The sequence below is a fragment of the Lonchura striata genome, chromosome 24, assembly GCF_046129695.1.
Source record: "Lonchura striata isolate bLonStr1 chromosome 24, bLonStr1.mat, whole genome shotgun sequence".
Lineage (NCBI taxonomy): Eukaryota > Metazoa > Chordata > Aves > Passeriformes > Estrildidae > Lonchura > Lonchura striata.
The window spans coordinates 4,621,531-4,633,303 of NC_134626.1; the positions used below are offsets into that span (position 1 = coordinate 4,621,531).

General features: G+C 43.0%; 1 long non-coding RNA gene across 1 annotated transcript in view; it reads left to right on the top strand.

Annotated features, from left to right (window-relative positions):
• LOC110472503 (uncharacterized) overlaps positions 1-11,773 on the top strand; it is a 73,590-nt gene that overhangs the window by 31,154 nt on the left and 30,663 nt on the right. The window contains exon 3 of the long non-coding RNA XR_002465727.2: positions 9,100-9,161. This is a non-coding gene — a long non-coding RNA (uncharacterized LOC110472503). The remainder of the gene's footprint in view (positions 1-9,099; positions 9,162-11,773) is intronic.

Below are 11,773 nucleotides of genomic sequence, written 5' to 3' on the forward strand. Positions count from 1 at the left end.
AATAAAACTTGAAACAAGATACAGACTTCCAGATGTAATAAAACTTAAAACCAGATACAGACTGCCAGGTCCATAACTGTTACTTTGAGGAGACTCCTGAATTTTTGGGAGTGGGCTTTACACTGGTCTTTTACTCTCCAAAGGTGTACATATGTGTCAATGCTACCTGAATTTTTATGCAAGGAAATTATAGGATAGCAAGGGAGAAAATAAGGTGATGTTTCTCTTGTTAACAGAAGAAGATTTTTTGCTAGAAATAAGAACTCAGGTTGTGTGGAGTAAATTTTTTTTCCTCAGTGAATAGTGTTCCTTTGAATAAAAAGTCCTGTGTTATCAGACCACCTATTTAAGATTTCTTCATGTCCTAATATTTACCTAATAAATAACTATTAAGATGTAATAGTTGCTATGGTAAGAGCGTTTCTTGGGAAAATAAGGTTAATGACAAAGTAAGACATTTGAGTGTCAGAATTTTATGTTTCCTGTTTCTCAAAACTGCCTTTTAGATGGGTGTTTGAGTACTTGGTGAGGATGAGTACAATCCCATCTATGAAAATTTCTGGCAAAAAAAGAAGAAATGTAGTCTTGGGTATTCTTATTTTCATACACATTTTGGAAGACGGGGAACTGTTGTGCAAGAATGCTCTGAATCAAACTTTGTCAGGTTTGTCTCTCCAGACTTTTAGTCAGCTGGTTTGTGAGCAGGTGTGGCAGCTGGTGTGTAATTACACAGGAGTCTACTGTGACAGGAAGTGGAGAAGAGTTTTATTGCCACAAGCTGAGGACAGCAGAGAACTGTAAAACAGGCAGGAACCACAAAATCCATTTAAACTGGGGTTCCACTAATTCAGCTACTCCCAGAGCTGCTTTATCTGATGGATCTGATGGTTTTATCTGATGAAAACTCTGTTTTCTGTGAAAATGGCAGCATAACAAGCTGCATGGTGTGTATTCAGTATTTCCTCTTGGGTCCAAAGAGCATCCTTCTCCTGCAAGGGACAGACCAGGTAGAAGTCAGTTTACAAAATCAAAATGACACAAATGTAGCATTAGCAGGACAAAATTAGGTGGTCAGGAGAGAGGCCCACTCTCAGTACATGCCTCTCTCTCTGTAGGAAATACAAAGAAGATAAAATTAGAAATAACTTGTGGTTTATGTGCTTCATGAGTTCTGTTTGCAAACACACACACACATAGAAGTAACAAGAATTTGTCTCAGGGTCACATCCAGTTGTGTCACTTTGAATGACATTCATTCACATTCATTTGGCTCCAAATAATATAGTTTGATTCATGTTCATCCCAAGTGCAAAATTTTGGGATATATAAAATACCTGTGTTATTTCTATATAAAGTCAATGGCAACAAAATGACACTGCAGTCAACAGATCCCTTCTCATTCTTGCCCCAGTATTTGACCAGCATTCTTACTGGATATGCAGTGTGTGTGTTAATTAGCATTAACTTTTTAAAATATATATAAAAAATATTGTCTCACAGACAGAAAACAAAAAAATGTTTCTCAGAAACCCAGTAATAGATTATTTGATTATTTTTGTGTAGGACAAGTAGTCTCTTATTAGTAGTCTCTTATTATATGCTCATACTTCAATGAAGGTGCAGATTAATCTATTTTAGGATGGAAGATAAAACCCACAAATCCCATTTAATAGTGGATCTCTAACAATAAGTAGCTATGCTATTTTATGGCTAATATCCAACAGGAGAGTTAATAGTGAGGGCACATTTGTACCTGTTCCACAGTGAAGGTTAACTTGAATATTACCTGTAAGGTAGGAATCAATCACTCTGTGGGGAACATGGCTAAACATTCTTGTAATGGAAAAACTGTTTTGCAGTGATTTTGCTAATTACTGCTTAATTTATCTGCTTAGTTTCAGAATAGGTCTCTTCAGACTAAAATGTCCATGTAAAACATTTATTTCAAATTCCTGATGGTCAGTTCTGGTTTCTTTATGTTACAAATAATATGTGCACTTGGTTTGAAATGGCATTTCAGCAATATATTTATTTGCTGGTTCTTATTATAAAATAATACTCCACATTAGTATAGCTTTTGAGTTACACAGTTTATTTGTATTTTTGGGATCTGGAAATCTTGAGGGGCTTTTTTTTCATTGTTGTGCTGGTTGGTTTGATTGTGTCTTCTGTGGATCCTATTGCCCTGATTGTGCTGACACAGTTTCAGTAGTTTATCCATTGCAAATAGGGCAGAAGGTGAAGCACTGAGGTGTTCTGTAAACTCAGAGTGACATGGTGGAAATCAGCGTGGCTGAATAAAAACCTGTTATCCAACTTGTGAAAGCATGAGTCAGAGGGGACCTGAAGGAGGATTTGCTGCACTGGGACTATTCTCCAGTGAGTATTGTGCATATTGTCCAGTTTGCATAGCTCAGGAGGCAGCAGTGGGGAACCCAGAGGCTCTGTCAGTTATCCAGGAAACGGAGATGTTAACAGTTTAGTGGTACATATTATATTTATGTATAATATGTTCTGCTCCCAACAGTGGCAGTGATTTGGAGCCATATTTGGTGGTTTAACCACTTTCTCGAAAGTAGAAACACAATACAAGTTTTAGAGATTACTTCAACATACCCAAATCCCCAAAATCTTCTGCACAAAACCAGACAAACCAAGCACTTTAGTATGATATATTACTGCTGTGATCTTAGTATGAAAATACAGAAAAATAAACAGTTACCACATTTGCTGATTTATTAGAAACATATCAGTAGCAATGGATGCCATGTTATGAGCAGTTAATTTTAATACATTTATTGGTATGTTAGCCTTTTGGTTTTGGCGAGTGAAGGGTTTCCTCTTGGAGGAAGGAGGGCACAGGGCTATCTGTTTTTGTGTCTTATAAACATGTTCCTTTTGTTCTTCAGGCAAATACAGTAATACTAACTCTGCTGAATGGTTTTAAATTGACAGAGGGTTTCCAGAGCAAGACAAAAATGTATGTGGTGCCTGGATTCAGTCCAAAGCATCTTTACTTCTGAACTGGCTTAGGCCAGAGAGACAGGATGTTCCACAGAGCAAAAACCATGTGATTAAAGAACATGAACAAACACAGAGTATATTATTAACAAAACACCAGACTGCATTTCATGTTGGGTTTTCTGGCTGGTGACCCATGGAGTTGACTCAAAAAGTTAACAGAGAGACAAAGGTCCAGTCTGTTCTAACATAACTAATAATGACAAAAGATTCTCTGAAGCCTTCTCTCCTGTCCTAAAGAGCTGTTCATACAGGTCCTGACGTATTTATGTATTTATACATCTCTGTGCTCAGAAGTTTGTCCTGAGAGAGTGTTACAGCATCTGCTGCAGAAGGGTTTTATCTTGATTCACCATTCTGTATGTGTCTAGAAATTAGGCTCCCTCTTGCCTCCAGGCTCGTCATGCTGTCAACAGGATCTTCATTTCTCCCTTGTGTTCTGACTCACACGCCTGTCAGTGCCATCCTGTCTGTCCTACTTGTGGCCTCTTCCATTTTCAGGATGTGGCTGAATCCTCCACATCCTGATCAGCAGCTGTCTAGGCCACGATCTGTGTGGGCAGACTTTGAGTCACTCTGTTTTGTGGTGAGGATGCATGTAATTGAGGCATGAGGTGAAGGGTGTATGGTGTTTGAAGGCTTGTGGGGCACTTGAATAGCAGCTGACAAAAAAAAATTTCATCATAAGCAGGTAGATAAGATGGAGTAGTCTTGGCTGGTCATGTCTGCCCTTACAGAAGATAATTGAAACAAAATTAATGTTTTTTTGTAGTTGTTGATAGAGTTGGGAGGTTTTGCTCCTTAGCATTTGCATGCCTTTGACCCCAGAACCTGGAGAGATCCATGAATCTTTGCAGTATAAGTATTTCAGTTACTGTATTTCTCTGAAGAACCAAAGAAACCTCTTTTTAAGAAGTAGAAACAGATAACCCTGTGCCCCCTCTCCCCAAGAGGAAACTCTTCACTCTCCCGAAGTTTCTTCAGGAAATTCAATCACTGCTGGAGTGGCTGTCTCCTATCCTGCCCACATTCCTGACTTTTCCTGGGAGGCTGCACTTCTACTCTCCTCTGCTAGCAAAGGGTTGAGGTGCCAGTGAATCCTGCTGCTTTACAAAAACTGCATTCTGCTCTCTGGACGGTGTGTGAGTCCCAGGAAAAGGCACACAGGCCCATTTTCATTCACATTTCACAGAAGGTGACTTTATTACAAATTGACTTACATATTTGGGGTCTTCCTCCTCAAGGTTACACAAACGCTGTACTTTTTTCCATTGCTATTTAACACTTCTAGCCAAATTAAGAGCTGTAGCTGCAGTTTAATTCCTCTTTAGTGTTCCAGGCGCATTACATTAAACATGGATTTTAGCCAGGGGGAAAGGAGCTGTGGAAGCGGTGGGTGTTAGATCGCTGAGAGGCAGGGCGCTGCTGTTGAAGATGACAGCTTTTCCTGTAGTGCCCAGAGCATCACCGAGCAGCTCTCTCCTCCCTCGCAGAGAAGGCAGCTGCCTTCCCACCCCATCGCCGCTGGTAGTCAGCAGATGCGCTCCGCTCTTCGCACGCAGAGTGGAAGATGTTCAAGCGCTTCCTCGCTCTGCTTCGTTAAGTCATTCCTGGTTGTTAACGCTGAAAGGGAGATTTTCCCGGGGCGCAGGAGATGGCTTTGAAAGCAAGGAGAGGTCTGTGGAGCATCAAGCAGCACGTCCCAGCGTTCGGGGGGTGGCCCGGGGTGCGAGCCTGACTCACAAAGCGGCGGAACCGGGAGGGCCGGGCCGGCAGCGGCGGCGCTGCCTGAGTCACGGGCGGCAGCGGGGCACCGGGGCCGCTGAGCCCCGCTGAGCGCCCCGGGCCCCGCACGCTCCGTCCGCCAGCATCCTCCGGAACCGGGAACGGTGCGGCCAGCATCCCCCGTGACCGCCCCGGGCCCCGCACGGCTCCGTCCGCCGGCATCCTCCGGAACCGGGAGCGGTGCGGCCAGCATCCCCCGTGAGCGCCCCGGGCCCCGCACGGCTCCTTCCGCCGGCATCCTCTGGAACCGGGAGCGGTGCGGCCAGCATCCCCGCTGACCGCCCCGGGCCCCGCACGGCTCCGTCCGCCGGCATCCTCTGGAACCGGGAGCGGTGCGGCCAGCATCCCCCGTGAGCGCCCCGGGCCCCGCACGGCTCCTTCCGCCGGCATCCTCTGGAACCGGGAGCGGTGCGGCCAGCATCCCCGCTGACCGCCCCGGGCCCCGCACGGCTCCGTCCGCCGGCATCCTCTGGAACCGGGAGCGGTGCGGCCAGCATCCCCCGTGAGCGCCCCGGGCCCCGCACGGCTCCGTCCGCCAGCATCCTCTGGAACCGGGAGCGGTGCGGCCAGCATCCCCCGCTGACCGCCCCGGGCCCCGCACGCTCCTTCCGCCGGCATCCTCTGGAACCGGGAGCGGTGCGGCCAGCATCCCCCGTGAGCGCCCCGGGCCCCGCACGCTCCTTCCGCCAGCATCCTCTGGAACCGGGAGCGGTGCGGCCAGCATCCCCCGGTGACCACCCCGGGCCCCGCACGCTCCGTCCGCCAGCATCCTCTGGAACCGGGAGCGGTGCGGCCAGCATCCCCCGTAAGCGCCCCGGGCCCCGCACGGCTCCGTCCGCCAGCATCCTCTGGAACCGGGAGCGGTGCGGCCAGCATCCCCCGGTGACTGCCCCGGGCCCCGCACGCTCCTTCCGCCAGCATCCTCCGGAACCGGGAACGGTGCGGCCAGCATCCCCCGGTGACCGCCCCGGGCCCCGCACAATTGTGGCCTCCTCTGTTCTGAAACCAACTGAAGACAAGGAATGGGAGTTCTACCTAGAGTTTGTCATATTTGTATTGAAAAGATAGAAAGGTCAGAACGAGGAAGACTTCATTGACTTCCTCATTTTGGGACCCCTCCCCATGAAAGGGACACCGGCCCATTTCAAGGAACAAATTACACATGCTTAATAGGCTCCTCCAGCGGGGCTGCCCTTCAGCATCCTCCGGGGCCGGGAGCGGTGCGGGCAGCATCCCCTGGGAGCATCCCTGCACTCCGCTCTGCTGGGGCCGTGCCTGGCTCCGGGCCCGCAGCGCAGGGCAGAGGTGGTGATTTATTAAAAAAATATGGATATATGTGGCAAGCACATTTCTCTCACTCTCAGAGGTGCACAGAGAGAAATGAAAGAGAAAACAATTTCCATTTCTGCTCCTTGTTTTTCCTATGTGGAATGTGTTTGTTGAATTGTTTACCTGGAGTGAATGTTTGGTTGGATTCTGGTGAGGATTGTTTGAGCCTGATGGCCAATCCAATCCAATCCAATCCAATCCAATCCAATCCAATCCAATCCAATCCAATCCATCTGTGGCTGGGCTCGAGAGAGAGTCATGAGTTGTGTTAGAGTTAAAGTAGTATGTAGTTTTAGTATCTTCCTTTTCATATAGTATATTAATGCATTTTAGCATAGTTATAATAAAGAAATTGTTCAGCCTTCTGAATTGAGTCAGACATCAGTATTGCTTCCCATTGGGTTCGCCTGCATTTACAATAGATATTGATCTAGTACTGATATCTAACTGTGACAGACAAAAACTCTCTAACAGTTTAAAGTTAGAAAGTGTGTGTTTATAGCTCCCAAATCCACACCGCAGCTTCCAGGTGATTACAGAACCCTTTTATCCATACAAGTATTGAATACCCAAAATACAAATACATATTCATGGTACATCCCATTCCTCACTTTGTATGCTAATCACTCCAAAAGCCGTTCAGCATGCAGTGGTTTGTTCCTTGAAATGGGTCAGTGTCCCTTTCATGGGGAGGGGTCCCAAAATGAGGAAGTCAATGAAGTCTTCCTCATTTTGACCTTTCTACCCTTTCAATGCAAATATGACAAAGGAACTCTAGGTAGAACTCCCATTCCTTGTCTTCAATTGGTTTCAGAGCAGAGGAGGCCCACAATTGTCTTGTGTTCCTAAAAGCAATTTGTCAGTTTATATATTCTTCATTATAAATCCAGCTAACTGAACATTGTGTTGTCAAGCAATCAATTATTAGTTAACTACTAACTCTTAACTTCATCAAGCCTACTCATTTATTTTAATTAACTCTAGTAAAGCTTATCTCTAACTAAAATCTTAGCTCCTCTAAAATCTCTAAATTCCTTAAAATTTACATTTTAGTTGAGGGGCTGGAGTGTGCCATAGCCAGGGTGCCAAGGTGGTGATGGGCCATAGGCTGGACTTGATCTCAAGGTCTTTTCCAATTGTTTCTGTGATTGTCTCTCTGAGAAACAGTATTAAATTGCAGGTAATTGGTAGTGCTCTGGTTTCCTGTAGCTTTCCACCTATTCATTTGTGTTGGGTCTGCACAACTGCTTTATAAATGTGGAAATGTGCTTGAAAGCTGATGAGCTTCCAATGCAAAATAAAACCTACAGTGCTTGTAGATCTCACACACTAGAACTGTGGGGCTTTCTGTGAAGCTCTGGTTCAGGTTTGCATGTAATAGTGAAATTAAAACTTGGCACTACTTTCAGGCTCATTTAGAGAAATTGTCCCTAGGTAATGTAACAATTAAAGGACCAAATTATCCTTCAGTGCTTGCATTCTTCAAAAAAAGGCAAATATCTTAGAATCCTGTAGCAGTCAAGAGGTACCAGTGAAGTCAGCTGGCCTAGAAATTATTTCATGTGTCCTTAGTATGAAAATGCATTAAAGTTTCACAACAAAAAGGCAAACATAATTTACTGTGACCTGTTTTCTAGCCTTGGGACAAGATTAAATTTGAACTGGTGACAGGTATCAGAGTATTTGCTTAAGCAAACAGAGTAAAAGTTAAGTCTTTTGGAATGTTCAGTCACCCATTTCTGCATGATTTGCATGATAAAATCTCAAAGAATGGAATAGAAACACTTCTCATATTTAAAGTAACAATCATCAAGTTATTCCAGAATGTTCTACCTTCATACTGAAGTGTTCTGCAGATTTTTCCGTAAGTTAGGTGGAGTAAAAAGGCAAAATTATCATCTTAAAGGCAATTTTCTGATGGTATCCCAAACAGATTAAGCTATAATTGCATTTCCTTAATCCAAATATTTTGGAAGTAAAATTGCTTTTAGTTGAAGTTCTGTCACTACTGATGCCACAATATTTTGTTTACTAGCAGAGAAGTTCTAGTCAGAGTCCATAAGTAACTTTTCTTTGGTCTTTTTGTCTCTCCTTGCAAATCCTCTCCATTTCATAGTGACACTTAAACTTATTCCTGTTTTTTAATAAATTTTTCATGGTGCAGACTTAGAGGGTTTTTTAGCTGTTTCTTGGCTATTGTCTCCAAGTACTTATGAGAGGTCATCATCCTGGAGTGTCCTGTTTGTGCTTCTAAAGATTAGTTTTTCTCTTGGATCCATGAAGCTTCCTTATTTTTCAATGACTTGCAGATGATGAGCACTGGCAATGAGATCTTCAAATGTCTTGTAGGGCTCCAGGATGCTGATTCAATAATATCCCACTTTTAGTACTACTTTTTAAATGTCACTCTGAGTTTGTTTTAAAGCTATGATATGATATGAATCATATATTGCATTAAAAAACCCAAAAAAAACTATGAGAAATACCTACCTTTTTGGTATTACTGTTGGGAAATTTTACCTTATGAATGTCATAATGGACAATCTCATTATTACAGATGCTTTCATAGATTGATGCATTTGTTTTTATACTAATGTACACTTCTGATTGTTTTTGCCTGCTGGAAAGTAGGGGGTTGTTTTGGTTTGGGTTTCTTTCCCAGTTCCTCACTGCCTCTTACTTCTGTTACCTGTTTCCCAAGCTGCTTACGTATAGTTGCTGGTATTTTTAGCTTCTTTCTGGCTTTCATTAATCTTGAATTTCCAAGATTGTCATTATGACATTTGGGATAAATGTTTTCTAATTAAATTCACCTCTTTTGAACTGCCCTGATTTAAAGGATCTGTCTAAGAAAAGACATATTCTAAATATAATGTCATTGCTAAAGATGCACCTTTTCCTGACACAGATATAGTCAGCAGCTCGAGGTTTGGCTACAAACCCACTTAGTTTCTTGTTTTTCAGGTCAAAGTAACATCCAGTCAGGCTTTGCATGGCATGAGGCAGAAACAGGATTTTCTAGCATGGTGAGTACTTGTAGAATCAACAGGCTGATGATTTCTAATGACCAAGAATTCAGGAGACACTGCATCCTAAATATGAGCAGAAGGGGGTCAGTAATCTGCCAAGTAAATTCTGTTTCACCCCTACATGTTTTAGAGATGGCTTCAGGGAGGAATTTAGGAAAGGCTCATTGTGAAATGATTTAATGTGAGCTCTCATGAGGATAGAAAGGAGCACTACCAGGCGGAAGTTCACAAATGGAGGCTGAAGGAGCTGTTTAAAATTATAATACAGGTAGGGACTTAATGTTGATGTTCATGACAAGACCTTAAGGGATCATGTAGCAGAGGATGTTTTTCCCTTTAGTAGTCATTGATTTCAATTGTAAGCTCTTCTCTCTTTCATTACTTTGTTAGATGTAAACTTTTCCAGCCTCTTTGCCTTTTTTTTTTCTTCCAGAGAAGACAGACCAGAAGTGTCTCTTTTACTAGGTTTTGGCTTGCTGCTTTTCCATGTCATTGTCATTCAATGGCTCCAGGAATAGCTAGGAAAGATCTTGCAAGGTCACAGAGTTCCTCTATGTTATCTCCTTGGCCCAAGGCATGATATAAAAACATTAACATGCTCTCAAGCACCCTGGCAGACAATCTTAAAAGTCTCCAGGAATAGACTCTCCTATATCCCTAAGCAATTTTCAATTATTTTTAATAGAAATTTTTGCCCACCAACATATAAATGAGAAACAATATAAATACATAATCTAACACGATCCATAAATTGTACAGGAGCACTCAAGTTTTGACATGAACAACAGAGACACAGGTTTGTGAACTTGACTGCTGTATTTATGAAAGAAGAAATGATTAAATTATGTGTAGTTTGCTGCAATAATGGTTCCAGGCATGTTCATTGGAACCAAAGCCCTGAGATATGGTCTGCTGATGGACAAGAATTACATCCACAGGCCCTCAATCAGTCCCACTCTGCCCCAGGATGGTCAGTAAGTACCACTTTAGTGGCAACCTTTCCACTGGCTTCTTGGGTAAAGAAAAACAAGAGTAGCATGTTCAGTGATGCAGCAGATGTCTCAAAGTCCTCCTCGAGGAGATTACTCTGCTACCTAAATTAGCCATATTATGGAGTTTCAGAAATGCAAAAATAAATGTCTGAGCTAGGTTTGAATTGACTAAGAAAGTTTTGGATTTAAACCATGTTGATGAGGCCTATGATACTGGTTTTACCAGAGTTTTATGGTATTTTATTTGTCTGGTGCTTGTTCTGTCCCTAAAGCACGAGGAGGAAGGAGCAGAGCAGGAGAGAAAATACAATTGGATGATGCATTTGGTTTGCTGTAGAGGAATCATTTACCTTTGCATTGCTTCCTTGCCTCCTGTCTGGCTTACCATGACCTGCAAGGGAACATTCCTCTTCCACAGCCAAGGCATTCAGGCAGAGTTAATTGAGCAATTAAATTATCAGGTGATGGAAATAAAAAATCTCATCCGCATAGAAGGGTTTAGCAATCTGGCTCCTTTCAGTTTCTGACTTACTATTATGTAATGTGTGTGTTGCTACCCAGGTGCACTCTGTGCAAAACAAAGAGGGAAGCAGCTGCTCTGACTTAAACTTCAGAGAACATGACATCCATGATTTCTGTTACCCTACCATAGAAGAAGGTGGCAGTTGGGGTTTTTGAGGAGACACTGTGTTTGTGGATAGTCCATTTTATAGAACCTCCCTTCCCAAACTGTCCTTTCTGTGTAGTTTTCCATCAGGAATTTGTAGCAGTGGCTGAGATAACAAACACATAACAAATCCTTTCTTTCCACCTGGGTCTGTTGCACCTGAAAGTATCCATGAAGGGGTGAGAAAAGTTAGACAGTGTCCAAGTGCTGGTGGGTTTATACAGAATTGCAAATGGAAGCAAATTCCATTTTGGAGAAGAGTAACAAAGATAAGGATTGTCTTGGTGAAGATCCATTTGGTGTGACAAGTAGAGGCAATTTAAAATGCATCTGTTTTCTGAGAATATTGATGTTATGTTTGGCTTTGCCAGCTGTCCAGGTTGGCAATTCTGGGAGTGATACATGTAATAAAAGCACATCAGAATTCTAGATCCTGCTTCATGTACAGAGCTACCAGGACACAGGTTGTTGTTTTAGCTACAAAATCAGTGATGGTAAAAACCACACCTGTCCACGGTGTCTACATGTTTCTGCCCTTTTGAATTTCTCAAGGGAAATTAATTCTGAGAAGAGATCCAGACTCAGTGTTGTCCAGTATGCTTTAAAGCTGAAGGAGAGATTAGCCCTGGTCATCTTTTCTGTCAAGGAAAATGTGTGCATAAAGTTCCCTGGAGCAAGAATATGTGCTCCTGTATCTGAGAACTGGCTCTCTAGGATTTATTTTCAGCATGATCCATGGAAAGTAAAGGGTATGGCCTGACTGTGGTTCATGGACTAGATTTGGTGGCAATGTTTCTCTTCAGGCAAGTGGGTGGCTTGAGAAGCTGTGCAAAAGTTGCAGCAAGACACTTTTATCAAACCTGTTTATCTTCTATCCAATTTGCCCAGAGACAAAATAGTGACAAAAGCTTACTTGTATAAATATACTCATTTTCATCTCTGTCCTTCAG